Here is a 26559-nt window from a genome sequence, read left to right on the forward strand (position 1 = left end):
ATGTCATAAGAGTTGGAAAAAGAGTGTAACCTGGAATTCTTGGTGTCTGGTTTCCCTTGCAAGGCATGATGAAGAAATCATGAAGAGGAAAGCTGGGGATGAACCCTGCCTCTTGTCAGCATTCTGATTCTCACACAATTTTGCTAGGCAGTCTGGATGGACCAGCCTTGACTCTGAGGATGGACGCTGGTGTCATGTAGGCATCATCTGTCCTATGTTCTGTCAGGTTCGCCCAGTTTTGGATAGTGGCTGTGGGTCACCACTGAGTATTAACAAGTATGGAAATGTGCCTGTGGGAGGGATGGTTGGCTTCTGGTCATCCTTCACCTGCTCATAGGCCATGCACCTTCTGAATATTTAGTATATGACCATCTCTGTGCTGACACCAGGACTATGGCATATGCTGAAGCTACTTTGTGACGTCTAGAATTCAGAGTCACCAATAGTTTTAGACTCCAGATATGTATATTTCCTAGCTCCCTAGCATACACTGTGAAACTTTAAGTGTGACTATTAGTACCCTGTGGTCATGCATTAAACATGGTCTGCTTGACCATAATGACTGGGAACAAAGCTAACAAGAGAATGCAGGCTATAGTTCAGGACTATATAAAGTAACTGTATAACATTATCCCTTGCTTAGCAGTAACTGTTTCAGCCATGGCTTTTCTCTGTGAAGGTAGAAAACTATAGGTCCTTTGGTTAGAAATAGAAAGACTCCAAAGAAGAAAACGGAAACAAAGAAAATGTAAATCTGAAATATTTGTCACCTGTCCTTGCTAAAACACCTGTATGATGTGTAGTGGGAAAGAATAAAGGAAGAAAAAGGCATGAATACATCCCCCTACACACATATATACACACATGTGCATATATACAAACACATACACACACACAAACACACATATAAAACACACAAACACAGAGATACACACACAAACACACACACTGTGCACATGCAGACACACAAACACACACAGTGTGCACATGCACACACACACACATACACATGTGTACACATACAAACACATACATACACTCATGCACACACATACATGCACATACATACACATACACAAACACACAGAGACTTGCATATTTAGGTAGAAATCCATCTGGATGGATGCTCCTGAGGCTCAGATGGTTCCCAGAAATGAAATAAGCAGACTTGAACATTGAAGTGAGCACACCACGCATGATATGAAATAATTAGCAATGAAAATGCTTATTTTTATATTTGTATTTGATGTAGAACAAAAAGATATCAATCTTCTGCCAACTTCCTCAAAGCATGCATCCTGCCCCCTGAGCGGAACACTCCATTCATGGGAGACGCTGTCATCTTGCTTAGGACCTCCTGTGTTCCCAGAGGTCAGCCTGGCATATCATCATTATCTGCAGCCCCCTTGCCATCTTTGGGGATCCTGCTTTACAGACAGTCCAGCAGAGACACATGCAGCCTCTGCAGACCTTCTCCAGGATGTGGGCCACAGGTGGGAAGGAGGCTAATGTCCTCTGTTAGCAGTCTGCCTGTGGGATGTACTGCATGCCAGACTAAACTGGGCAATTCAGGAGTCGATTTTTACTGTTAGGGGAAAGCCTAATTATTTCCCTGGGACAGCCTTGGCCTTTGAGAGGCAGGAAAACTGATGTTCAGATCGATGGCCTAACAGAGGCCTCACAGCTGTATAATGGTCTCTCTTTCAAATCTTCTAGGGGTCTCCGACGTGCATGTGGGGAATAGGTACCGTCTGTGTTAGGCTTTCTGTTATCACTTCTCCTCTTCTGTACCTACTACATTCCAAGCAAACCTTCTCCCACCCCCCTCCCAGTAGAAACAGTCATGCTTCAGCCTCAGGTTCTTTGCACATGCCAAGTTCAGCAGTGTCAATCTCTGCTATTCTTCCTTTAGGGCTTACTCAGATTATCACATGCATGACAAAGCTCACTGTAGACACTTTGGAACATATTGCCCCACACTTACCCTCCTTTTAGCCTCCTTTAGTCTTAGCCTCCTTTTAGTTCCTTCCTTATCTCTTATCACTCATGTTGTACTGGCCTTGTCTGTTTTCTCTTGTCCTATTGGATTTAGTTTGTGTAAGGAGAGCTTTTGTGCAAAATACTCACTGAACAGTAGAGACTACCAAGATTTTGTGGAATGGCGAAAGGATACAGGATTTCATATGAGAGGAAGGAATAGATTCGGGAGACCAGTTATACACCATGGCTACTGCAGTTAATATCAATAGTTGTGTTCTTATAAGTTGATAAAATAGACCTTAATTGTTCTCAAAAGAACATATAAATATGTAACTTAGTGGATATATTCCATTATAGGTATCCATTTCCAAACAACATGCTGTACATACATACATATACACGCACACATGTGCACATGCACAAACATACTGTGCTGATTTGTCTTATAATAACTTGACTCACAAACTAAAGTTATCCAATTCGAGGGAACTTCAGCTGAGAAAATACCTCCATATGATCTGTTTGTAGGGGATGTTTTAAATTAGTGACTGAAGTGGGAGGTCTGGTCCATGGTGGGTGGTGACATCCCTGGGCTAGTGATCTATAAGAATCCAGGCTGAGCAAGCCATGAGGAGCAAGCCAGCAAGCAGTACCACTCCATGTCCTTTGCATCAGCTCCTGCCTTCAGGTTCTTGCCCTGCTCTACTTCTTGTCCTGATTGACTTCAATGATGAGAAGTATTATGGAAGCATAAGCCTAATGAACCCTGTTGCCTGACAACTCGCATTTTGGTCAAGGTGATTCATTGTATGAATAGAACCCCAAACTAAGATACACAACACCACACACACAAATACACACACACAAATACACACACACACACACACACACACACACACTTTATTTGTCAAGGAAGAAGTTAATCTATAAAACCCAAACAGCTCTTCTCATGATAAGATGTTCAATATTTACTGAATATGAGTGAACATAGCTCCCTGCCTCTGAGTATTGGAGAGTCTGTCAGACTTGTGGGGAGAAATTCTCTAAGACTAGTGAGCACATTACTGTTAGTTTCCTTTTTGTTCAGTACTAGGTACTAACAAATGACTTGAGCACTTCCCATCTATACTTTGAGGGTGTAGATTAAATGAGGAAAAATAAAGGGAACAGACATAGCATTCATAATTAGATAAATGTAACAAACAGCACAAAGCAAAGTATAGCAGGCTGTGGGTGTGCACACATGCATCCTTACACATCACATTCCTAGACAGTGCAGGCTCTGATGCTGTGCAAGCTTGGTGGAAGATTCTGGTATAGCAGGCTGGTTTCTAGGAGCAAGCAGCTTCTAAGCCTGGTCATATGTTTAAAAATATTAGACTTGCCTTGATGTGCCAAAGGTTACCCTTCCATCCTCCTTTCCTCACCTCCTGTCCATTGGCTCAGTCCATTCTCTCCCTTCATTTGCCCTTGATGGTGCTTTTCAGCTATAACCCAAATGAGCAGAGCAGGGCTGTTCCATGACAGTGAAAATAGATATTTGGTAGAGTTAAGAAAGAAGGACAAATATGTAGTTTGTTGTATGTACCTTATTGTCCATTTAAAAGTGGACATTTCCACCCTCCACTGTCACTATTCCAGGTTATAAAAAAAAAGGGGGAGGCATTGTTTTCCTTAATTCATTTCCCAAAATTCCTGTCACAAAGAACCACAACATAGAAAGCTTAAAATGACAAATATTAGGTTTTTTTGTTTTTGTTTTTTTTTTTTTAACTCATAGTTCTAGAGATAGGAGTTGGAGCCCCATGTGTTGGCAGGGCACTTTCTCCTGGGAATACTAAAAGGAGATCTGTGCTAGGCTTGTCTTCTACCTCCTGTTATTTGCAAACAGTCTCTTTTATGTTTGTTTGTTGTTGTTATTTTGTTTTGTTCTTTTTGTTGTTTTGGATTTTGGCCTGTAAGCACATCACTTCAGTCTCTGCCCCTGCTTACATTTGACCTCCTTTCTGTATTAATGGGGATCTGCATACTCCTGTGTCTATAAAAGCATCACCTAGTGGATTATGTTCTATCCCAATCCACTAAGCCTTTACATTAATTTTATGGATCACAAACATTTGTGAAGACTCAACCTCCAAATAAAGAGAGGAATGGAATCACTATCCAGCCCTGCATGCTTCCCACTTTCTGCTTGAATAATATATGCTTTATAAAGTATATTTCAGAGTTAAGCTGGATGAAACTACAGGTCTGTTTCAAGAAGCAGTCAGAACTGGAGAATGCTTACAAATAGATTGTAGGCTAAGAGGGACTAGACCTTGGTTTGTATTGGAGGTAGCTATGGGGAAATTTTTGTTGCATTGTAGGTAAGTGAACTGCTGCATAGTCCAGCTATTATTTCTAGCTTTACCTTGATGCAGGGAGGCTTCCCACTTGACTTATCATGGATTGCCCATTGAACTGCAGGATTCTGAGCACCAGCATGCATGGCTCTTTGACGTTGACTAGTAAGACAGACAGAAGTTATTGTCTTATATCTCTGTATTCCTCCTTGGAAAGAAGGAAGAATGGGAAAAGGAAGACTAGAAAACGAGAAAGAAAGTAGCTATGTTTATATACTGCCTTGCTATGGGCTCACAGGATGAACAGAATCCGTTGTGTGGTTCTCAGATTGAAGAGTATACATTGGCTATATAATAAAGGGATGGTCCTATGGTAGCTAACTGTACAGTATGGCAGTAGCTGAGTACTGTATTTGGAAACTGGTCGGTCACATGATTGTCATAGTTTTTGTCTCAGTCGGTGTTCTATTGCAGTGAAGAGATACCATAACCACAACTGTTACAAAAGAAAAATATTTAATCGTGGCTTCCTTAGTTTCTGAGGTCTGAGTTCATTGCCATGGTGTCAGCAGATGTGGTAGCATCCAGACAGACATGGGGCTAGAGAAGTAGCTGAGAGTTCTACATCCACATGTAGCAGCGAGAGAGAGACTCTGGGCTTGGAATGGGCTTTTAAAACCTCTAGCTGTCTCTTGTGAGACTAGGCCGGGGCCTAGCAAACACAGAAGTGGATGCTCACAGTCAGATATTGGATGGATCACAGGGCCCCCAATGGAGGATCTAGAGAAAATACCCAAGGAGCTAAAGAGATCTGCAACCCTGCAGGTGCAACAACATTATGAACTAACCAGTACCCCGGAGCTCTTGACTCTAGCTGCATATGTATCAAAAGATGGCCTAGTCGGCCATCACTGGAAAGAGAGGCCCATTGGACAGACAAACTTTATATGCCCCAGTACAGGGGAATGCCAGGGCCAAAAAGGGGGAGTGGGTGGGTAGGGGAGTGGGGGGGAGGGCATGGGGGACTTTTGGGCTAGCATTGGAAATGTAATTGAGAAAACTACATAATAAAAAAAAAAATAACTGTAAGAAAAAAAAGAAAAAAAAAAAAAAAAAAAAACCTCAAATCCTACCCGCAGTGGTACACTTCCTGCAACAAGGTCACACCTTCTAATCCTTTTAAACATTACTGTTTCTGGTGACCAAGTATTCAAATCTATGAGACTATGGGAGCCATTCTCATTCAAACCAGCACAATATCTACCCACAGAAGGCCATGTTCTGCCCTGTACCACCACATGGTTCATGCCCTGACCCTGCATGCAATGTCTTTACTGAAGGGAAATATGGTGTCAGAGACACTGGTACATCACCTGGATTCTTTTATCACAGTAGACTGGGCAGTCTCCCACTGAATGTATTTCAAGTCACTTTCTGGGCATGACTCTGTCTTGTTTGCACAAGAAATATAATTAATACAATGACCTTTCTCTGTAAGATAGTCATACCAATCAATTCATTAGATGAAGATATGCGACTTGTATAAGAATATAAAGCCACCACTTATAGGGTGCCTACTTGTACCAAACAATATGTTTAAGCTGCAGAAAAGATTATAAATTACTAGAAGAGTAGAGGATTTTCAAAACTGTCATACCATAACTGGGTCAGATCTCTCAGATTACTAGTCAAGAATTGACACTAACCTGAAAGGTCAGAGCTGAGCTGTCTTTTCTGTAGTTGTTTTTGCTTATTTTTCTGGATTTTATTTTTTTTTTTGTTTTCTGTTTTGTTTGTTTTGTTTTGTTTTGTTTTGTTGTGTGTGTGTGTGTGTGTGTGTGTGTGTGTGTGTGTACATGAGTGTGATGAGACCATGTAGTTAGGAGGTTCCCTAAACCTTTGTCAAGTTTGAGAGTCTTGGGTCAGTGAGAACAGATCTGCCTGCTCTGTTCTTGAACATTCTACCCATAACCCTACATCTACTGTGCAGGCTGTGAGTCTCTGAAACAGTAACCGAGCAGTGAAACAAGGGGCAGAGTACAGAGAGATGGAGGCTTTGGAGCTGAGGCTCAGGGAGCCTTCCTCAGTGTAAGGAGACTGGGAGAAGCTCTCATAGGCTATAGAAAGGAATTGGATGCCCATGGTTAGCTTAAATAGACTTTGAAGGAGAAGAAAAAGAATGTGTCCTATAACTTCTGTACTCATTGCTGTCTTTCTTGTTTGGTCTTACCCTTGACAGAAAGAGGTTATCAGAAAGGACTGAGGTTTGCTTTAAGGGGCACACTGTGAAGTTTGGATTAGAGAGTTATTGCTCTAGTGCTAATAGATGATCTATGAAAATGGTTGTACAGACCAAAGACTCTCAGCATGGTAAGGCAATGGAGACTTCATGGCCAATGGCATCAGATTCTTACTCAATTCTCCCATGATGACCGACTGCTATGGCAAGTCACCACCTACCCTCAACTTCAGTTTCCTCACTGCAAAATGGAAACAATATTTCTTTGTAAGGTTTTTTTTTTTTTTTTTTGGTGGGGGAGCATCAAAGAAGAAAAAACCTAGATATTAATGGCAGACATTATTGACTTTTTATGGTTCTTTCTCTTTTATTTTTATTTTATTATTAATTTATTTTGTATGTTCATGTGTTGATGCAAATGTCCATATGTGTGCATGTGGAGGCCAGGGTTCAACCTTGAGATGTTGTCTCTCAGGCACTGTCTAGTTTATTTTTGAGCTAGTGTCTGTCACTGGTTTGGTGCTGGCCTGAATAGGCTGGATGGTCAGGAAGTTCCATATATCTGCCTGTCTCTCCCTCCATAAGCTCTGGAATTACAAGTAAGTAGTCCACCGCACCTAGCTTCCTCCCCCTACCCTGTTGGGTTATGTGGATCAAACTCAGGTCCTCATAACTCCATGGTAAGTACTTGCCCTAGAGATTCATCTCTCGATTCTCCTTCATTGCTTTTCAAAATTAAAGAATCATCAAATCTCAGAAAGAGAAATAGAGGCCTGCTATATGTAGTCAGGGAGCTAGATTAAAGCTGCAATCTCCTGCAGTACACTGTTCTGAGTATCAAGCGTGAGGGAGACATGGCATTTCACAATGGAAGGACACTTTGAATGGCTTCTAGCTTCCTTCTTCTATGTTGCCCATGGAGGAATTAAATGTCTACTGATGAAGGCCACCTTGTTTCCTGCCCTTCCCCCTGTGATGTATTAGGGATGGCATTGCCAGTAAAGCATCTTTCAAAGATTGCTTAATGTAAAGTTCAATGTTAGCACCTGACTTCCTTTGATCTGGCTTGAATAAAATTATCACACGGACCGGACCATACATAGTTCTTACCAAATACCTGAGAAGTGAAGAGATGATAACTGGAGCCTTCCCAGATTTCAAGATCACATCCTAATTGCTGGATATATTTGAACATTCGTGTCATTACAATTACTCTTAACCTTAACCTTGGGACAGTTATAACTAAAGATAGCAACCTTAGTGCTGGACACTTGTTGTCTTGCTAAAAACCAATTTGCTCTTTTCAAAACAATTCATTATCCCACACTGCACTTTTTTATACTCCCCAATTAAATGAAAAATCTATCTTTCATAAAAGTTAGAAATTATGTCCAATGAAAATCCGACATTTTAATGGTTTTCTACAGATTAAAATTGTAGAGTTCTCAATAAACCCTGATTTACTGATGCTGGCTATAAAATGGTTATTGCTGTTAATAAAGCCTATAAATCTTAACAGGTTATATTTGCCTTGGACAATAAAACTTGCCATAAAGGCTTAGTGTCTAGGGCTAATTCTCCTCACATCAAGGTAAACAGCCTGCTCAAAATAATTCAGTGTCTTTGAGAATTAAGGCCTTAAAGCTAAGCAACAGAGAGATTCTAGCCCTGGGCCTTCACCTGCCAGGAACTATTTTTGGTTTTTAGTCTCATCAAGAGTCAGAAATGATATTGGAATTAGAAAACTCAAGGTCGAGGGCCTTGTTGAGGCCTTGACATCATTGCAGCGTTGAAGAGGAGTATGTCTTCTCTGGGCTCAGCCCAAAGCTGGGTCAGCCATTAACTGATCTCTATGAGCACAGTGAAACACTTCGGCTTGACAAAGTCCTCTTGAGCTATGCAGGCGTTAGACACCAGATTAAGGGCTGATGAGGTGAAAAGAGGTTAATGAAAGGAAATTGTTTTCTAACTGTCTTTCTAGGAATCAAGGAATTGCTTATGAAGTCTTGTTAATCACCCTCTCCTTGGCTATTTGCCAAATTTTACTAGTGTTTGGGAATTTCATTTTAAGTTTTCCTCACTTGAATAAAACTCAAGGAAGTGGCTCTTGTAGTCACTTTGGTGGTAGCTGTCAACCTGGTATACTATGATGGATTGGAAGAAGTGATAAGGGTGTAGACTTCCCCAGGTTTTTCTGCAACTAGATGAATGCATCTCTTCCAAACCTCCTTATTGTGATATGTGCCATGTGTTCAAACGGTTTGGTGTTGCCAATTGTACCTATTCCATGATATGATTGCTTATTGCTTCTGTCTGTGTAGCAACCTAACCTGGCTCTTCACCACTCATGAAAGGTCCTGGGCAGGACTAATATTCTTAAGTAAAGTCCTTTCCAGGGAAGAGTTGATGAACAGAACAAAGAACCTGACCATGTCACCATGTGTGCCAGGCCATATTAATTTCAGGATGCTATCAGAAAGAGGACTTTGGACAAACATAAATGTCTGGGATCAAAGGGTAATTGTTACATATCTCTTATTTTGTTATAAAATTAGAGGCTTAGGTACTGCAAGCTCCTAGTGCCCCTTTCCTTATTTTTCATTATTTCTGATGCATAACTGTGAAGAACCATGCCTTATCTGTGGCTTCCCATTGTCTTGATAATTCTGCTCAGATTGGCACCAAGCTGTTTGCAAGTGAGGGGCTCCTTGCTCTTCTCCTGTGAGAACATTCTGAATAAAAGGTTCCTCTCTTACTAATTTGCTCACCAGCATAAAACCCCAAAAGAGAACCTATGATATCAGGCTTTTTAAGACAAGAGTCAGCAGACTATTGTGTTTAACCTCTATCAAACAGACTATGGAATGAGGATTTTATTTAAAAAAAAAAAATAAGACTAGAAAAATAATTGACTAGAGGAATGTGAGGTGAGGTGCCCACATTCTGAAGCAGTGAGCCTCGGGTATAAATGATCAATCTAATTTGGTGCAGCCAAACCACAAGGAATGTCTAGTAGTTCAGATAAACTTGGCTATGAGGAGACTGACAACAAGGACCTCTGCAGGAAACCGCATTTGATTAGAATGTATAATATTGTAATAAAAACCTAATGGACTTTAAAGGAGAGAGTATGTTTGAATTGGTTAAATACTGGTAATTAAGTGAGAGGAAATTAGTCCTTTGAAAACATTTCCAGAAAAAAAAAACCCACTGTTCTAAGAGAGATGGGAACATGAGGTTAATATAAGTTATTTTAAAATGGAATGTCTTTAGTCCAGATACCCTCCGCCCTAACAAATACTCATGCAAACCTTGTTGCTGCGCTGACTTCCATATCCTAAATTCTAAAGCATTCTTCCCTTGCAGAAGAAAATACCAGGCACCTGAACCTTCCTGGTTTGTAACTGTTTTCCTTTGCCTTCTTGCTAGATTCCTTGGGAGGGGAACTTAAACATGGTTCTTAGAATGGCCATTGTCATAGGCAAGGAGTAAAGCCAAAGATTGTCGCCTTGCTTTGCATGCCTTGAGCTCTGCCCAGTGCCATAGTCAGATGTACCCAAGGGCCTTCTTTATTCCCACTGTGCTTCATTCTCTCTTACATTACTGTCCCTATGCTCAGTGTGTGTCCTGTTTCTTCCCTCGTCATCCTGTCCATCTCTGACTTACATTGTCTCATTTGGCTCCTTACCTACCAGCCTCCTAGTTCTTCTTTGCTCAGCTCAGTCAGCACTGTGTGGGCCATTCTGGAACAGAAACATGACATAAAAGCAGAAAGGATTTGTCTTGACATTGGCTCCTAGATACAGAAGCTGTGGTCGGCTGTCTTCTGGCTTCATGGACATGATGCTATGAGGAAGCAGAAGAGCATGGTGGCCGGAATGGGTGGTAGAAGAGGCTGCTCACAGGTGGTGGCTGAGAAGCAGAGACTTAGAAGACAACTTCAGAGGCATGTTTCTGGGAAATCCTTTCCTTTTATCCATCAGATGCCAGCTTCCTGAGCTTCCAGAGCCTCATGAGAGTCACCGGAGTGCTTAATCAGACAGTGTGTTAATCCATCCATTAGAGCAGTGTGTTTCGATACAATTACTTTCCCAGAGTCTCACCTCTACATAGTCTGTCAATCAAGCCTTCACCACATCATCCTTTGGAGGATACTTTCAATCCATATAACACCCCAATTGATATTTCATAAAAATGTGTGATTTAACTGGGGTGACCCTGTCAAGTGTTCTCTTCTTCCCTCTATATGTTTTTTATAGTGTATTGATTTGAATACTTTTTCATTAGATTTATAACTATTGTATTTAATTTTTCATCCCGATGTGTCATAGTTCCTCAAAGTAATATCCCTTGGGGGACAGAAAGTAAAAATCACTATTTCCAATAACCCCCCCCACCCACTCAGTAGATAACACAAAATTGGACAAGCAGATGAATTACTGCCAAATTTTACATATAATAATACACTTTTAAATTTGAGTAGAACTTTACAGTTTATATTTTAGTTATATCAAGTTCATTTGATCCTTAAATCTAGGTGTGTGTGTGTGTGTGTATGTGTGTGTGTGTGTGTGTTGGTGTCCTTGCCTTATAAAATAATGAACAAAAGGGGTCCCTTTATCCACAATGTGTGAAACAAAAAGGGTTTCGAATTTCCAACGTTTGGGTTTACTGACATTTGCTATGTTATTATCATCATTATTGTTACTATTGAATATATTTAATGAGATAGCATGGAGATGGGAGTCAACTTAAACATAACAATAATTTTTGTTTTATATTTATTTTATAAGCCTAAGATAATTTTATATATTCTCTTTAATAATTTTGTAAAATCTTTGGCCTGTCATGTTGGTAATCCAAATGTCCTCTATTTGAATGTCTGGAAAGAGCCCAGTGGTAGAACATTTTCACAGCATGTGTGGCCCTAGGTTCCATCCCCAGTTCTCAGAAATGGTTTATATTTGGTACATTTTGACTTTTAGATCTGGAGATTACGGCTGTTCTCTGTGTATACTCACTGGAAAACTGCAATGCAGCTTACCTGTATTTCATGTGTCCACTAATCTTCCCAACAGCTCTCAGAGGGAGGGATGGCAGTTTTATAGATAAGGGAACTTACAAGCTTACAAGGTATTAGGTAGTTACTCAAGTACATGGTTACAGAGTGAACCACTATGGGACAGTCTGACTTCAGAGCCGTTACATAAAAGCGCCTCATTGGTGGTCACACCTTCTATCTTAAGCATAGGTAGAGAGTTTGCCTGTCCTTGCCTGGCTTAAAATCTTTTGTCATTGGTGATATATATATATATATATATATATATATATATATATACACACATACACATATATGTATATATATGTGTGTGTATATTATATATACACACATATATGATATTATATATACACATATATAAATTTATATTATATATACATACACAAACACATGCACACACACACACATATATATATAAAATCAGTGGATACCTGAAGGCATGTAGTTTCAAAACCTGTATACATTTTATTTTACTATATATATGCATAAATAAGAGAAGTTTAGACAAAGTAAGAGATTAACAAAAACAACCAATAAGAAAGTAGGATAATTTTAATAATGTGTAGTTGTAAAAATGTATGTATATTATATGTGTGTATGTGTACATATATATGCCTACACACACACACACACACACACATACGTACATACATACATCTTGTCTTGGTCTTTTTCTAAAAAAAAAAAAAAACGCACTTATTTGACAATAGATTTTAGGGATCTCATCATGCATTAATTTTCTTTTCCTATTTAGTTTTGAACTTCTAAATTTTTACTTGTACCTTATGGCTTTTCTTTAGCACATCCAAATGGTCAACATCACTAACCTTGTGCTTTAGACCTATTATTATGTAAAGTGATGCTGAACTTGAATATTAGCTCCACACTCCTGTGATGGTTGATTGGATAAATGCAATAATGACCCAATGACTAACGGGCAGATGGCATTTTCATCGTGGACTCCTTAGACACAGTGGTTTACAAAATAGACAGGACACAGTGGAACATCACACTATCACCAGTCAGTTTAAAACATAGGGAATAATTTTTCCTGGAATTGTTCTTTTAATGTTTTTGTACCACATTTGAACTTGAGTAACTAAATCTAACTCTAAGGGAGAATTATTATATATGAATACATATGCATCTATAAACCAACTTGCATTTCCTCCTCTTGGGCTGGAGTACAGTTCAGGAGTAGAGCTTGCCTACCATGCATTAAACTCTTCATTTGATCCCTAATACCACAAAAGAATAATACTTCTGTTCTATTATTTATATTCATGATTCCAGGTCTAAGCCCATTGGCAATTATTTCTGCACGTTGAGGGCAATGGAATGTGTGCTGTACTGGGATTGTAGGGATGTCAGGACAGGGTTACTTAGTGTCAAAGATGGGCATGGATCTGGTTTTAATAGCAATCCAGACAGCCCACAACCAACCAGTGAGTGCAATGATATTCTTTAAAGCCATGCATAAGGAAAGCAAATGTCTGCTTGCTCGATTATCATAATGAAGGTGGAGAACTATTTCTCCATCCTAGGTCTTCTTACACAGTTTAGCAGCAATAAACAGCCTTTAAGTCTTGAATTATGCAGAAGTAAGAGCAGCCCAGGAGGCCTCCATCCAGACAGCTACAGATCTGTAACTCAGCAGTAATGTTCCATGGGTGTGAATCAGGACTTGCATCCCAGTCCTGCTGAGACAGCACAGGTTTTAAAGTTTCTAGGCAGCCCAATCCGCACCACCCTGATCCTCTCTGCAAATGCAGGATGCCTGTATTTTTCAGCTCATTAAATTGGAAAGAAGCAACCACAACCATGCGCACCATCAGCAGCTTCTCTTGGCAGTTCTCTGCCATGGGGGTCCTCTGGTCCTCACGGCTCTCTACAGTCTGCTTTGGAAGACATGATACCTGCAGCTACTGCTTTTTTTTTTTAACTTTTAGTTAATTGTGGGTGATGATAATAAGCACCAGCCCTGTGGACATTCTTTCACATAACTGCCAGTAGAATAGAGTGTGCCCATTTCTCCTCCGTGGGTGGTTTAGACACCTGCAGAATAAGCACCTGCCTACAGGTGCGATAGAGATGCATCCAGCTGATCTTATTACAGGTTGGCTATAATTCTAGAACCTGCTGCTGATGGAATCCTAGGTGGACTGTCATTATACCACAAGCTCTCATTTTTTTGTTGTTGTCTTTTTTTTTCTCCCCCACTCTATAACATCTTAAGGAGCCAGTGCAATCTTCCCTAGGAGCCACATAGATCTGGCTGCCTAGCAAGCACATCAAGTGAAAAAGTGACTTATACCGCAAGTCCCTAGGCTTTGCTTTGTACAAATTGCAGTGGCTTCCACCCTACCGATTACAGGCAAACCATCCCAGCCTAGCAGCTGCACAGCTCACTTCACACGAAGCTCAGCCTCACTTGGCTCTATCTGTTAACTTTCCAAGAAAAACCATCCAACACTCAAAAGCCGAACAGCTGATAATCCCCTGCTGTGGTGAATTTTGATTTAAATATAACTCAGTCTCTCTTGGCTCTGGCTTAACTGAATTGGAACTGTTCTTTTCATTGTTGATTCAGTATTGGCTTGAAGATCTGGCTGTCTATTCCCCCAAACAGATTCTCTATGGAGGTATTTATTAGTTGTGTGCAGTATTTCCGAGGCTCTCTGGACTGCCTACAGTGACCCTTGATTGTCACAGTGATAGATTAAAACTCCATTTCTGTCCACAGTGTGTTGAGCTGATTGTTAGATTTCTGGCTCAACTGGTTCACTTTAAGATCACACCCTAGAGGCAGTCATGGTGGGTACTGCATGGGAACAAGAACCCCTCCACATTGTACCGTCACTGGTAGGATATGGCCCTGTGCTTTGAGAATTATGTATTGAACTAGGTAGCTAGACTAGTCCTGTTTTCAATATTGTCATCCCTGTGCTATTTGAAATGTCTTAGTTACAGTATCTGCATGCATTTAGAAGGAACACAGTGTGCCTTAACAATGAGTTATTATACCTTTGTGTAGAAAAAAGACATGTTTATCTCCCTTAAGACCTCACATTCTCATGAACTTGGATCAAGAATGGGAATCATGAAATGGTACCGAAGGCAGGTATTAGGGATAAGAGATAAAGAAGGAAATTAACATTTCCAGTAAGAAGAACAGGCTTCGGTATAGATATAGATGCTGACAGAGGCTGAACTTGCTTATGTGATATTTTCCTTGATTCTGTGATCTTCCAACGTGATGCAATCCTCAATAATGATGGTTGACTTTGCTCACAATCATTCGAGGACGCCATGCCAGGATTTCTACTAGGCAGTTACTATGAGAACTTCTATTTAGCTCTTTCATCCAGCCAACTCTTTTTTTTGTCTTATAGATACAGTAATTGAGTACCAGGCTAAGTAACTTTGAAGACCACCACCTCACCCCACCTCACCCCACCTCACCCCACCCCACCCCACCCCACCCCCAGATTGTAGGAGCCCTGGTTTTTTTGTTTGTTTGGTTTGTTTTGTTTTGTTCACTTCAAGTTTAGCCTTTGGCACAATCCTATACTGTCAATTGTCACTTCTTCTATGCCCAGAAGTTGCCAAGGGAAGAGATTCTGTGGGTATCTGCATGCCACCAATGGATTTTCAGTATCAGATAGCACAACATTCCTCCTGGATGCTGATCTGTTTCCCATCAGTACAATATTTTAGACTAGTGACTGTCCATAGTCAGTTAGTTATGCAATTGGTTCTCAAATCACATAACCACAGATTTCAACTTATTTAATAAATGAGTTCTGTGCCTCAAAGTATTTGGCAATGAATGGGATACTTCTGCTGTTCTTAATCAGTTCAAGTATCAAACAAATGATATAAATATGTAAATAAAAATCGAATAGGGGGTGGAGAAATGACTCAGTGGTTAAAGTGCCTGCTGTTATGCAGCAGATCTGAATTCAGTTCCTAGCATCCAAGACAGTTCCCAAATACCTATAAATCCAGCGCCAGAGGGCCTGACTCCTTTCTTGGGCCTGGGAAGGTATGCATGTCCATGCACATACCCACACAGAGACACAAACACATACACATAACTCATAATAAAATACTCAAAGAAGACTCTAACAGCTTGAATGTTGACTGTTAAGATAGTAACAGTAAAATTGGAGGGATATGTCTATTTCTACTTACCAAGACTGTTCTGAATAGCATTCTCATGCATATTTTGGAAAAGTGATTATAAGCCCATTGTGTGGCGGGGCTATATTGGATGAGAGATGAAATCACATAAGTGTGAAATGTCATGACTGGTCAGGAAGCACACTTTTTTTTGTTAGCTTCATTTTGAGAAAGCCTTAAAAGCTACCCAAGTGTTGGAGTTAGGGAGTAGATAGGGGCACACTCAGAAGCTCTGCTGTGCTGAACGTTTGGACTGACTTCTCTCGGGTTGTGAAGAGACATTGAAGAGACATTGTGCATCAGAGAGGTGACTACTAGATGTACTTGTTGGCCTATAATTCCACTTTAAAAAGCCAACCACACTGTTCCTCACTCCAGGAGGCTGGAATTGGACTAAGTGGCAAGCTGGTAAGGGTTAAGTTGGTATAGGGGTCTCAGTGCCCTTGTTGGAAGTAACATTTATAAAATGTAACATAACACTAAATACTTTCGAATTTGCATTAAATGTTGACTCCTAAGAATAAAAGGGAGTAGAGAGCCTAGGAGTACCCTGACAACTGCTGTGACAGCCATCGCTCCCTCCCAAACCTCAGGAAGTAGTAGACCTGACTTTTGAAGCCCATTTAGTTAGGTCTGTTGCCCCTGTCCTGCGGAGCAGATGAAAGGCTAGGTAGACCTGTGGATGCTTTGTACTCCCGACCTAGGGCAGCCTGTCTCAGTCCCAGCACCGCTGCCACTGCCTCTGAGTACCATTGTCCAGACTTCACTTTGTCCATTCTGCACGGCTACTGGGTGTGCTGCTGTCCTCTGACTCCAAACAAACATTGCAGCTGACAAGAAGGTCACAAGTCTTTACATCATTCAATGCCCCTGAACTAGCCCTTCCCCTCGGCATTCAGTGTAGACTCCCAGAACTCTCTGATAGAGCCTTTGAAGGTGTCCTTTCTCATCTATTCTGAGAACACAGGGATCCTCCCATTCCTCAGTGCCTTTGATCCCATTAGAGCCACGTAGGAGACTTAGATTTCTCGGGCTGTATTGTCGTTAGACTGCTTCACTAAAATCTATGCCCAGGGGCAGACCAAGGCTGGTGAAGTGCTGTCATGATTGTTTCCATGCAGCAGGATGCTTTCAGTCACATAATGATGATAGGTTCTCAAAGCTCCTATGGTACAACAGCATGGCAGAAGCTTTTGTGTCCTATCAGATCACACCAGTGCTTTATTGTATCAAAAGAGCTTCTGCTCACCTCAGGTCCTCACTCCATTGTCTCAGCCAACTTCTGCATATGCTTTATTTTGCATGTATTGTTCGCAAGGGCTTATTCTGCCATGGCCTATCATACCCTTATGACTGGCTAACCTTACTACCTGCATTTAAAGTGGCTTGCTCCATTTCTTTCAGCTACCTTCATTCAAGCATGAGATCTAGCTCCGACCCACTTCTCAACCTGGCCGACTCATGGACTTATTGTGCCGTTTTCATGCCTCAGTTTCCTGCTTTCTGTTAATTTTTTGGCTATTTGTAGCAATTATGGATTCCTGGGATAACCAAAGATCGTGTCAATCAAAGACAATCCCTATCCCCTTTCTACTACTTATCAGTTGATACCTGACTCTGACTTTTTTTTTTAAGCATAAGACAGAGAGTTTTTAACCTTAATAATACTGATATGTGTTTGTGGGCTGATTCTTACTTTAAGGGGATATCCTGGTCAAGGGAAAACTGTTGGACAGCATCGTTAGCTTCTTTCTACCCATTGATGTTATTAAGCTAGCAATGTCCTAGCCAACCCAAGTATAACTACCCAAAACTATGATCAGACATTGCCAAACAGCTATTGTTGAAATGCTGGCAGAGATATTGGTTTTTAGGGAGTTTGTATACCATAGTGATGGGGAAGTAACTCATTTGGAGAGTTCTGGCATAGGATGCTTACAGCCTGGGCTTCAGTCTCCACCACAAAAAGGAAGAGAGGATAAGAGAGAATGTCTAGGGTTTTAGCTCATTTAGTAGAATGTTTGCCTCTCACCTACAAAGACCTGGGTTTACTTCCAGCATCATTTGAAGCCAGGCATGTTGGTGCATGGGGAGGTGGATGCAAGAGGTACACTAATGTATAGTTACTTTCAGCTACACAGCATAATTGAGGGCAGCCTAGACTACATGAGACCCTGTCTATCAAAGACACAGAAAGTTAAAGGTGGGAGGAGAGGGACTCTGCTGCTGTACATTCTGTTTAATGTCTTGACTGCTGTATAGCTTGGGCTCACTCCATTATGTTCAGTGGAGCTCCACATTAATCAGTGGTCTGTAACACATCTCACTTGCCTGTGATCACTTGAAATCAGTGGGTATAACATCATATTCACCTCTTAATAAGCTGTCATTAAACCTATTAAACCAATCTGGTGTATAATAGATATTCAGAAAAAAATGTTGAAGAAATATGGAAGTTCAAATGAAAATGATTATGCTGGGTTTTGTGATGGATCAGAGGTATATGTATTACATTGCAGTAAGCTATACTGCAATTGGATCTGTATGAGAACTGAATGAGGAGGAAAGACGAATCGAAAGAAAGTGTAAGTTCCCCCCCAGTTCATGGTCACTGTCTGTATTATGTCCCTACTCCCAGGTGACCCACTGGCTTTCACATGGCAAAAGTAAAAGCTACACAGGACAGCTACAAACTGCAACCCTGCCTGGCCTTGAAACGATGTTTACAAATGTTCTGGAATGGAATGCTTACAGTGAATGTGAGTCATATCAGGAGGTGCCCCTGCAGAGCAAGTGACCACAGACAGTTTTCTGCATATATCAAAATTCCATAGTTACACAGTGATGAGTGGAGCATTTGCCCTTAGTGTATGATTCAGTCTTCACCAAAGTCTCACAAAACAATCTAAAAGGAGACAAATGAATGTAATGGCACAACTTGGTGAGATTTCAGAGCATGTGTTCAGGAGACCTGACTTCCAGGTCTGGAGTTACAGTTCCTTAAATAGAGATACTAATATTTTTCCTGTATAAAAGTCAGAGGCACAAAGCAACAGCTGGGGGGCTCTGAAAATCCTTCAGAAGGTGTTACTTATTATAAACCTGCTCTTTTAAAAATGTGGATCTTAAGCCAGATGGATTGACATGTACCAAATATCTCAGCTACTTTGGAGACTGAGGTGAGAGCATCCCATGAACCCAAGCATTTGAGAACAACCTAGGTGTCTTAGTTAGTGTTTTTCTTGCTATGATGAAATGCACCATGACCAAGAACCAAGTTGTAGATGACAGAGTTTATTTATACTTCCATATTGCTGTTTATCATTGAAGGAAATCAGAACGGGAACTCAAACAAGACAGGAGCCTAGAGACAGGAACTGATGCAGTAGCCATCAAGGGGTGCTGCCCACTGGCTTGCTTCCCCTGGCTTGTTCAGCCTGCTTTCTTATAGAACCCAGGACCACCAGCCCAGAGATAGCACCATGCACAATGGGCTGGGCCCTCCCCCTTTAATCACTAATTAAGAAAATGCCCTATACCTGAGTCATGGAGTAATTTTCTCAATTGTGGTTTCCTCCTTTCAGAGAACTCCAGTTTGTGTGTCAAGTTGATGGAAGAGTAGTCGACAACACAACACTCATCTCTTTAAAATAGGCAAGGTGTGAACTCATCAGGCTCTATCTATAGCCATTTATATATACATTGTATGTGTTAGTGTGTGTGTGTGTGTGTGTGTGTGTGTGTGTGTGTAAAATAATAAAGAGGCTATCAACTTGAGCGTGGGAGGAAGGTGGGAATGGTTCGAGGTAAGGTCCCAGGGATGGGATAAAGGAAATAAAAGAGAGGAAGGAAAGTTATGTAGTTGTTTTTCAATTAAAAATATATTTTTTAATTAGATATTTTCCTCATTTACATTCCCAATGCTATTCCAAAGTCCCCCATATCCTCCCCCCCACCCCCATACCCACCCACTCCCATTTTTTGGCCCTGGCATTCCCCTGTACTGAGGCATATAAAGTTTGCATGTCCAATGGGCCTCTCTTTCCACTGATGGCTGACTAGGCCATCTTTTGATACATATGCAGCTAGAGTCAAGAGCTCCAGGGTACTGGCTAGTTCATAATGTTGTTCCATCTATAGGGTTGCAGATCCCTTTAGCTCCTTGGGTACTTTCTCTAGCTCCTCCATTGGGGGTCCTGTGATCCATCCAATAGCTGACTGTGAGCATCCACTTATGTGTTTGCTAGGCCCCGGCGTAGTCTCACTAAAGACAGCTATATCAGGGTCCTATCAGCACAATCTTGCTAGTGTATGCAATGGTATCAGCGTTTGGAGGCTGATTATGGGATGGATCTCTGGATATGGCAGTCACTAGATGGTCCATCCTTTTGTCTCAGCTCCAAACTTTGTCTCTGTAACTCCTTCCATGGGTGTTTTGTTCCCAATTCTAAGAAGATGCAAAGTGTCCACACTTTGGTCTTCGTTCTTCTTGAGTTTCATGGCAGTGTGTGTGTGTGTGGTGGGGGGGAGGGGCTAGCCAGGTGCAGTCCAAGCTCCTCCTAGCCATCTTGCTATCCTCTCTGAACTGGTGTCCTCCTGAAAACTAAGAAAATGCTGCACAACAATGTTATGAATGTCTCTAAAACAGGAAATGTCTTTATAGCATTTTCTTTGTCCATGGCACATCAAATGTTTATGGTCAAAAGCAGTAGTAGGTCATAAATCCATTAGGGATTTGAGAAAAGAGGCAGTGCTGGAGATATATGCAGTGCCTGGTACATGCTAGGCAAGTAGGCCCTTCATCCCAGCATGGGGCACAGCTCTACCCTGGTGCTTTTCTTAGCTGGAACCTTGTTAAGGATCCGTGTTTTCCATTTTGTATTAATTATTCCTTCTTCCGAATATGAGTTTTGTCCACCTTCATATCTGCTTTTGTTAACCTGGAATGGTTTAGTACATTCCAGTCAAGGCGAATGCATTCTTCACCACCATTTGTGATCTCTCTCAGCTTTGGGGATGAAGCAAATGCTGGGGGCATGTTTTCTCAGTGACAAATCCATTTACTTTCCACGTAAAACAATGAAGAATGCGAACAACTTGATTGTGTCATTGGAAGTGCTCTGTACCAGTCAAGGTGGAAGATCTAGAATCAATATGACTAATGGATCCCTGGTCCAAATGATAGAGTCAGCAAAAAGGATAAATTATCACTTTGCCATGCTTCTCTGATGGTAATTTCTTCGTGCTGTCTGATCAGATAGACATTGCTGTGTTCCCGTGGCGGCCGTCAGCCCAATCCTAAGGCAAGCCGGGAAGCACTCGGTCAGTACATCACCATGTTGGGCTCTGACTCGTTTTTATGTTTGTTTGTCCCTTATTACTTTCTTTGCCTGAGTAAAATCTCTATTACTTTGGGCACTGGAACAGGGAATGTGCTCTACACACCCGAGGCGTACATTTTATTTTATTTTTATTATTTTTGTGATGACTTCATTATTCCCTTATGCCAGAGTTTTTGCCAAAATTGTTTTTGCCCTCCTCTTTCCTCAACATCCTCTTCTTTGCCTTCCCCATTTATTTACTCCAGCTATACATTTGTATGTTATGTTGTATTGCTCGTCCTTTTTTGCTTTCTATGTGGTAAATGGCCCCCAGACTTTCCTGGATTTCAGAATCCAGTAAGACTTCCTACTCCTTAAAACAAGGAACTAACCAAGTGTTACCTGCTTCTCATTCTGTTCCCAGAAAAGGGCATTATAATACAAAGCTGCTTTGTTTGACAACCATTACTCATTTAGAATAGGACCACAAAGGATGCCTTACAGTCTCATAATGGCACATCTTAAATAAATTTACATTTATAATGAATTCATTATGTTGTTTCATTTATCCTATTTCTCTACAAAACGTAAAAGGTCATCATAGATCATATATATTATGATAAAACACCAAGTTTAAAGGTCCATCATCTTCAGTGCTAGCAGATTAAAGATGAATGTTTTCTGGAATCTGTGAAGACAGCAGAAATCTCATCAGTCAATTTCTATGCATATTTCTAACATCCAGGAGTAACTGTCCTCATGTGCTTTGTTTGTGTGTCCACAATGGCATCAGCGTGGTGGGAAGAGAAATCTCGTATTTCTGCTCAAAGCTACAGGTGTGAGTGAATCATCTGAGGGTGTGTAAACAATCTTAGAATATGGACGGGAGCCCATCCGCGTGCCTGCCCTATGTGGGACAGGAGGGCTGAGAGTGAAGAGGGGATGGAAGCCTTTCATCATTTAATCCCGGTGCACATAGCCTCTGATCTCAGATGCAGTTTTCCATCCCCAGAAGGCTTGTGCTCTGGAATCAACAGACAAGAATCCAAAGCTCTGCTCTTGGCTGCCATGGACTATGATCTCAGACAAATTCTTCTCTCCTGACTCAGCTCATGTCTTTACTTAACAGAAATGCAGGTGATAATGAAGCCTAGCCTCTAGATTGTTCTGTTATCTTGAAGAAAGGAGGCAGGCACAGGATACACAGATAGCACACATTCTCCTGGGATGCAAGCACTTCCCCTCTTTTCTTTTTCCTTCAGTACAACCACATTTCCCAAGGGATGACCTAAGTGAACGTCACCAAATCATTCACAGTGTCTCCGTAAATTAACAAATCGCTATGTTTTTTTCCTCTCCACAGCAAGCCAGCCATTGTGAGTCACATCGCAGAGATGTCGCTTGCTCGCTCGCTCACTGCCTGTAAACCACCTTGTTAATTTGGTCCTTCGAAGAGAGTCTTTTTTCAATTATGGGGATGTTAATTATTATTTATCACCCCCTTAATCATTGTAATCTACCCCACATCTATTCTGAGTGTGGATGTGTGTGCCTGCACTGGTGTTTGCTTCCCCAGCAGTTTATGTGAACTTCAGTCTCCAGCATTTTATTTGCTTGTCAATCCCACCATTTCATCTCAGCCCTGGCAGGGTGTTCCATTGCGATGGGCTGTGTGGTTGCTTTACTGACAAACATAAACTTCACTTTACTTTTGACTGTTCTGCAGAGGTTGGTATAGTATTATAAAATATCTTTAAAACTCTATCACTTGAAAAAAATCCTAGAAATGTGCCTTATAGGTGCTCTTTTATCAAATGCTTAACTCGGGGGTTTGGCACTTTAATGGCTTCCCCTCAATGTTTTGGTGGGTATCTACATAAACTCTGCGGTTTATTTACTACTGTAGCTTTTAATGGAAATGTAAAATAATTTCTCTTCTGGGCAGTACTGACTTCATTGCAAACACATCAAGAAAATGGGAAAATCGCATAAAATGCCAACTTGCAACTATTGCTGAGGCTGGAGTTTCTATTTCGTATTTTAGATGGGCAGCGTATTTACAGCTCTTGTACAAATACTGTAAACTGTAATGTGGCAGGATGGCTATATTCTAATAAAACAATGTGCTGCTTGCTGAGGAGAAGAAGGGGCTGGTGAATTATTGTAGTCGTTGTACCCTGTTTCCCCTTATTGAAAATGGAATATGATTATTAAATGCATGCAGTGTGCATTTTACACACTTAGTTATAGATCCTGGTTTTTATGTGTGCCTAGAATATCAATATTTGCTTTACTTTTAAGGAACATTAGTTACAAATACAATAAGTGTGTTTCATTTTTCATTTAAGGACACGCTGACTTCAGTGCTCCAGTCAGAGTATGCAATATATGTCTCAGTGATTATTGATCTGAAAACCCACTGAAAGTAAGCAAGGCTGCCTTTGTAATAAGCAAACACAGCGTCTGCGGCTGCTCTAGGAAACCCCTGAAACTGGAGGGAATAGCAATAAATAAGAGTTTAATTAAATTGCTTCTTGGCAGATAGCAAGGCTGTCTTTCAACTGTTGTTCAGAACCGGTGGGGTCTTTTTCCCTTCTTGATGCATGTGCAGCATTCTCGTTAATGCTAATGAGAAGTGTGCGCAGTCCAGGGGCAGCTGACCTCCTGCCTCATTGTGGCTGCAAAGGACCACATGGTTTTGTTTTGTTTTGTTTTGTTTTCTCCCCCAGGGCTATTTATTTACTTGTTTTTAATACAAATCAAGAAAGATCTCAGTGAACAAGCAGGTTCCAATGTATAAGTTCTACATCATTTTCAAAGTATCTTAAAAAATCCTAGCATAAAGATCACAGTATCTTAGAAACTCAGAAATATTAACCATCCATGTTTTGTTTAGGTCTTAGTTTTAAATTGTAATTATAACCAAAAAGATTAAAATATAGCCTCCCCTTAGACTTTGGCTTCCTGATTAGCTATGTGCATATATGTGATTATCATGCTTAGCAAACCATGGAAACCATGCTCCTAGGCTTAAAAAATGAATGAAAATGATTAATTAGATTCTGTAAGGTGTTGCGTTTATAGCTGGGCACATGTAGCCTTCAGCTCATTTAGGTTCAAAGCTGTCTGCAAGATACAAGTGCTTCAAAATGATTAAAGCAGAGCTGGCAAGGTACAATTTCCACTTGCTGGGTTGCTATTACTTTCTCCAGAGTACAGCCTGGGAATATGTGTTATCCAGACCTCCTCAGAGCTTCAGCAAAAAGCACTCTTTTATTATTTCCCTTGTATAAGTTCAAACATTTTCTGGACCGCACTATCTGGCAAACCCCTGTATCCATATGCAGCCCAAGTCTATCTTGTAAACCTGCCTTTCTGGTTTGTACTGGCCTTCACTTTCTTTAAGAGATCTGGCTAAAATCAGGGACTAGACAAGGCTGTCCACTCTCTCCATACCTATTCAACATTGTACTTGAAGTCCTAGCCAGAGCAATTAGACAACAAAAGGAGATCAAAGGGATACAAATTGGAAAAGATGGAGTCAAAATATCACTTTTTGCAGATGATATGATAGTATATATAAGTGACCCTAAAAATTCCACCAGAGAACTCCTAAACCTGATAAACAGCTTCGGTGAAGTAGCTGGATATAAAATTAACTCAAACAAGTCAATGGCATTTCTCTACACAAAGAATAAACAGGCTGAGAAAGAAATTAGGGAAACAACACCCTTCTCAATAGTCACAAATAATATAAAATATTTTGACGTGACTCTAACTAAGGAAGTGAAAGATCTGTATAATAAAAACTTCAAGTCTCTGAAGAAAGAAATTATATAAGATCTTAGAAGATGGAAAGATCTCCCATGCTCATGGATTGGCAGGATCAACATTGTAAAAATGGCTATCTTGCCAAAAGCAATCTACAGATTCAATGCAATCCCCATCAAAATTCCAACTCAATTCTTCAACAAATTAGAAAGTGCAATCTGTAAATTCATCTGGAATAACAAAAAACCTAGGATAGCAAAAACTCTTCTCAAGGATAAAAGAACCTCTGGTGGAATCACCATGCCTGACCTAAAGCTTTACTACAGAGCAATTGTGATAAAAACTGCATGGTACTGGTATAGTGACAGACAAGTAGACCAATAGAATAGAATTGAAGACCCAGAAATGAAGCCACACACCTATGGTCACTTGATCTTTGACAAGGGAGCTAAAACCATCCAGTGGAAGAAAGACAGCATTTTCAACAAATGGTGCTGGCACAACTGGTTGTTATCATGTAGAAGAATGCGAATTGATCCATTCCTATCTCCTTGTACTAAGGTCAAATCGAAGTGGATCAAGGAACTTCACATAAAACCAGAGACACTGAAACTTATAGAGGATAAAGTGGGGAAAAGCCTTGAAGATATGGGCACAGGGGAAAAATTCCTGAATAGAACATCAATGGCTTGTGCCATTGACAAGTGGAACCTCATGAAACTGCAAAGCTTCTGCAAGGCAAACGACACCATCAATAAGACAAAAAGACCACCAACAGATTGGGAAAGGATCTTTACCTATCCTAAATCAGATAAGTGACTAATATCCAATATATATAAAGAGCTCAAGAAGGTGGACTCCAGAAAATCAAATAACCCCATTAAAAAATGGGGCTCAGAACTGAACAAAGAATTGTCAACTGAGGAATAACGAATGGCAGAGAAGCACCTGAAAAAAATGTTCAACATCCTTAATCATCAGGGAAATGCAAATCAAAACAACCCTGAGATTCCACCTCATACCAGTCAGAATGGCTAAGATCAAAAAGTCAGGTGACAGCAGATGCTGGCGAGGATGTGGAGAAAGAGGAACACTCCTCCATTGTTGGTGGGATTGCAAGCTTGTACAACCACTCTGGAAATCAGTCTGGCGGTTCCTCAGAAAATTGGACATAGTACTACCGGAGGATCCAGCAATACCTCTCCTGGGCATATATCCAGAAGATGTCCCAACCAGTAAGAAGGACACATGCTCCACTACGTTCATAGCAGCCTTATTTATAATAGCCAGAAGCTGGAAAGAACCCAGATGCCCCTCAACAGAGGAATGGATACAGAAAATGTGGTACATTTACATAATGGAGTACTACTCAGCTATTAAAAAGAATGAATTTATGAAATTCCTAGCCAAATGGATGGACCTGGAGGGCATCATCTTGAGTGAGGTAACACAATCACAAAGGAACTCACACAATATGTATTCACTGATAGGTGGATATTAGCCCAAAACTTAGGATACCCAACATATAAGATACAATTTGCTAAATGCATGAAACTCAAGAAGAATGAAGACCAAAGTGTGGACACTGTGCCCCTTCTTAGAAGTGGGAACAAAAAGCCCATGGAAGGAGTTACAGAGACAAAGTTTGGAGCGGTGATGAAAGGA

The 26559-nt window shown here is 40.7% G+C and overlaps 1 protein-coding gene across 4 annotated transcripts in view; it reads left to right on the plus strand.

Moving 5' to 3' along the window:
* Unc5d (unc-5 netrin receptor D) overlaps positions 1–26559 on the plus strand; it is a 535933-nt gene that overhangs the window by 339829 nt on the left and 169545 nt on the right. The window lies entirely within an intron of this gene.

The sequence above is a fragment of the Mus caroli genome, unplaced genomic scaffold (genome assembly GCF_978045245.1).
Source record: "Mus caroli unplaced genomic scaffold, Mus_caroli_1 scaffold_10, whole genome shotgun sequence".
In the NCBI taxonomy this organism is placed as follows: Eukaryota; Metazoa; Chordata; class Mammalia; order Rodentia; family Muridae; genus Mus; species Mus caroli.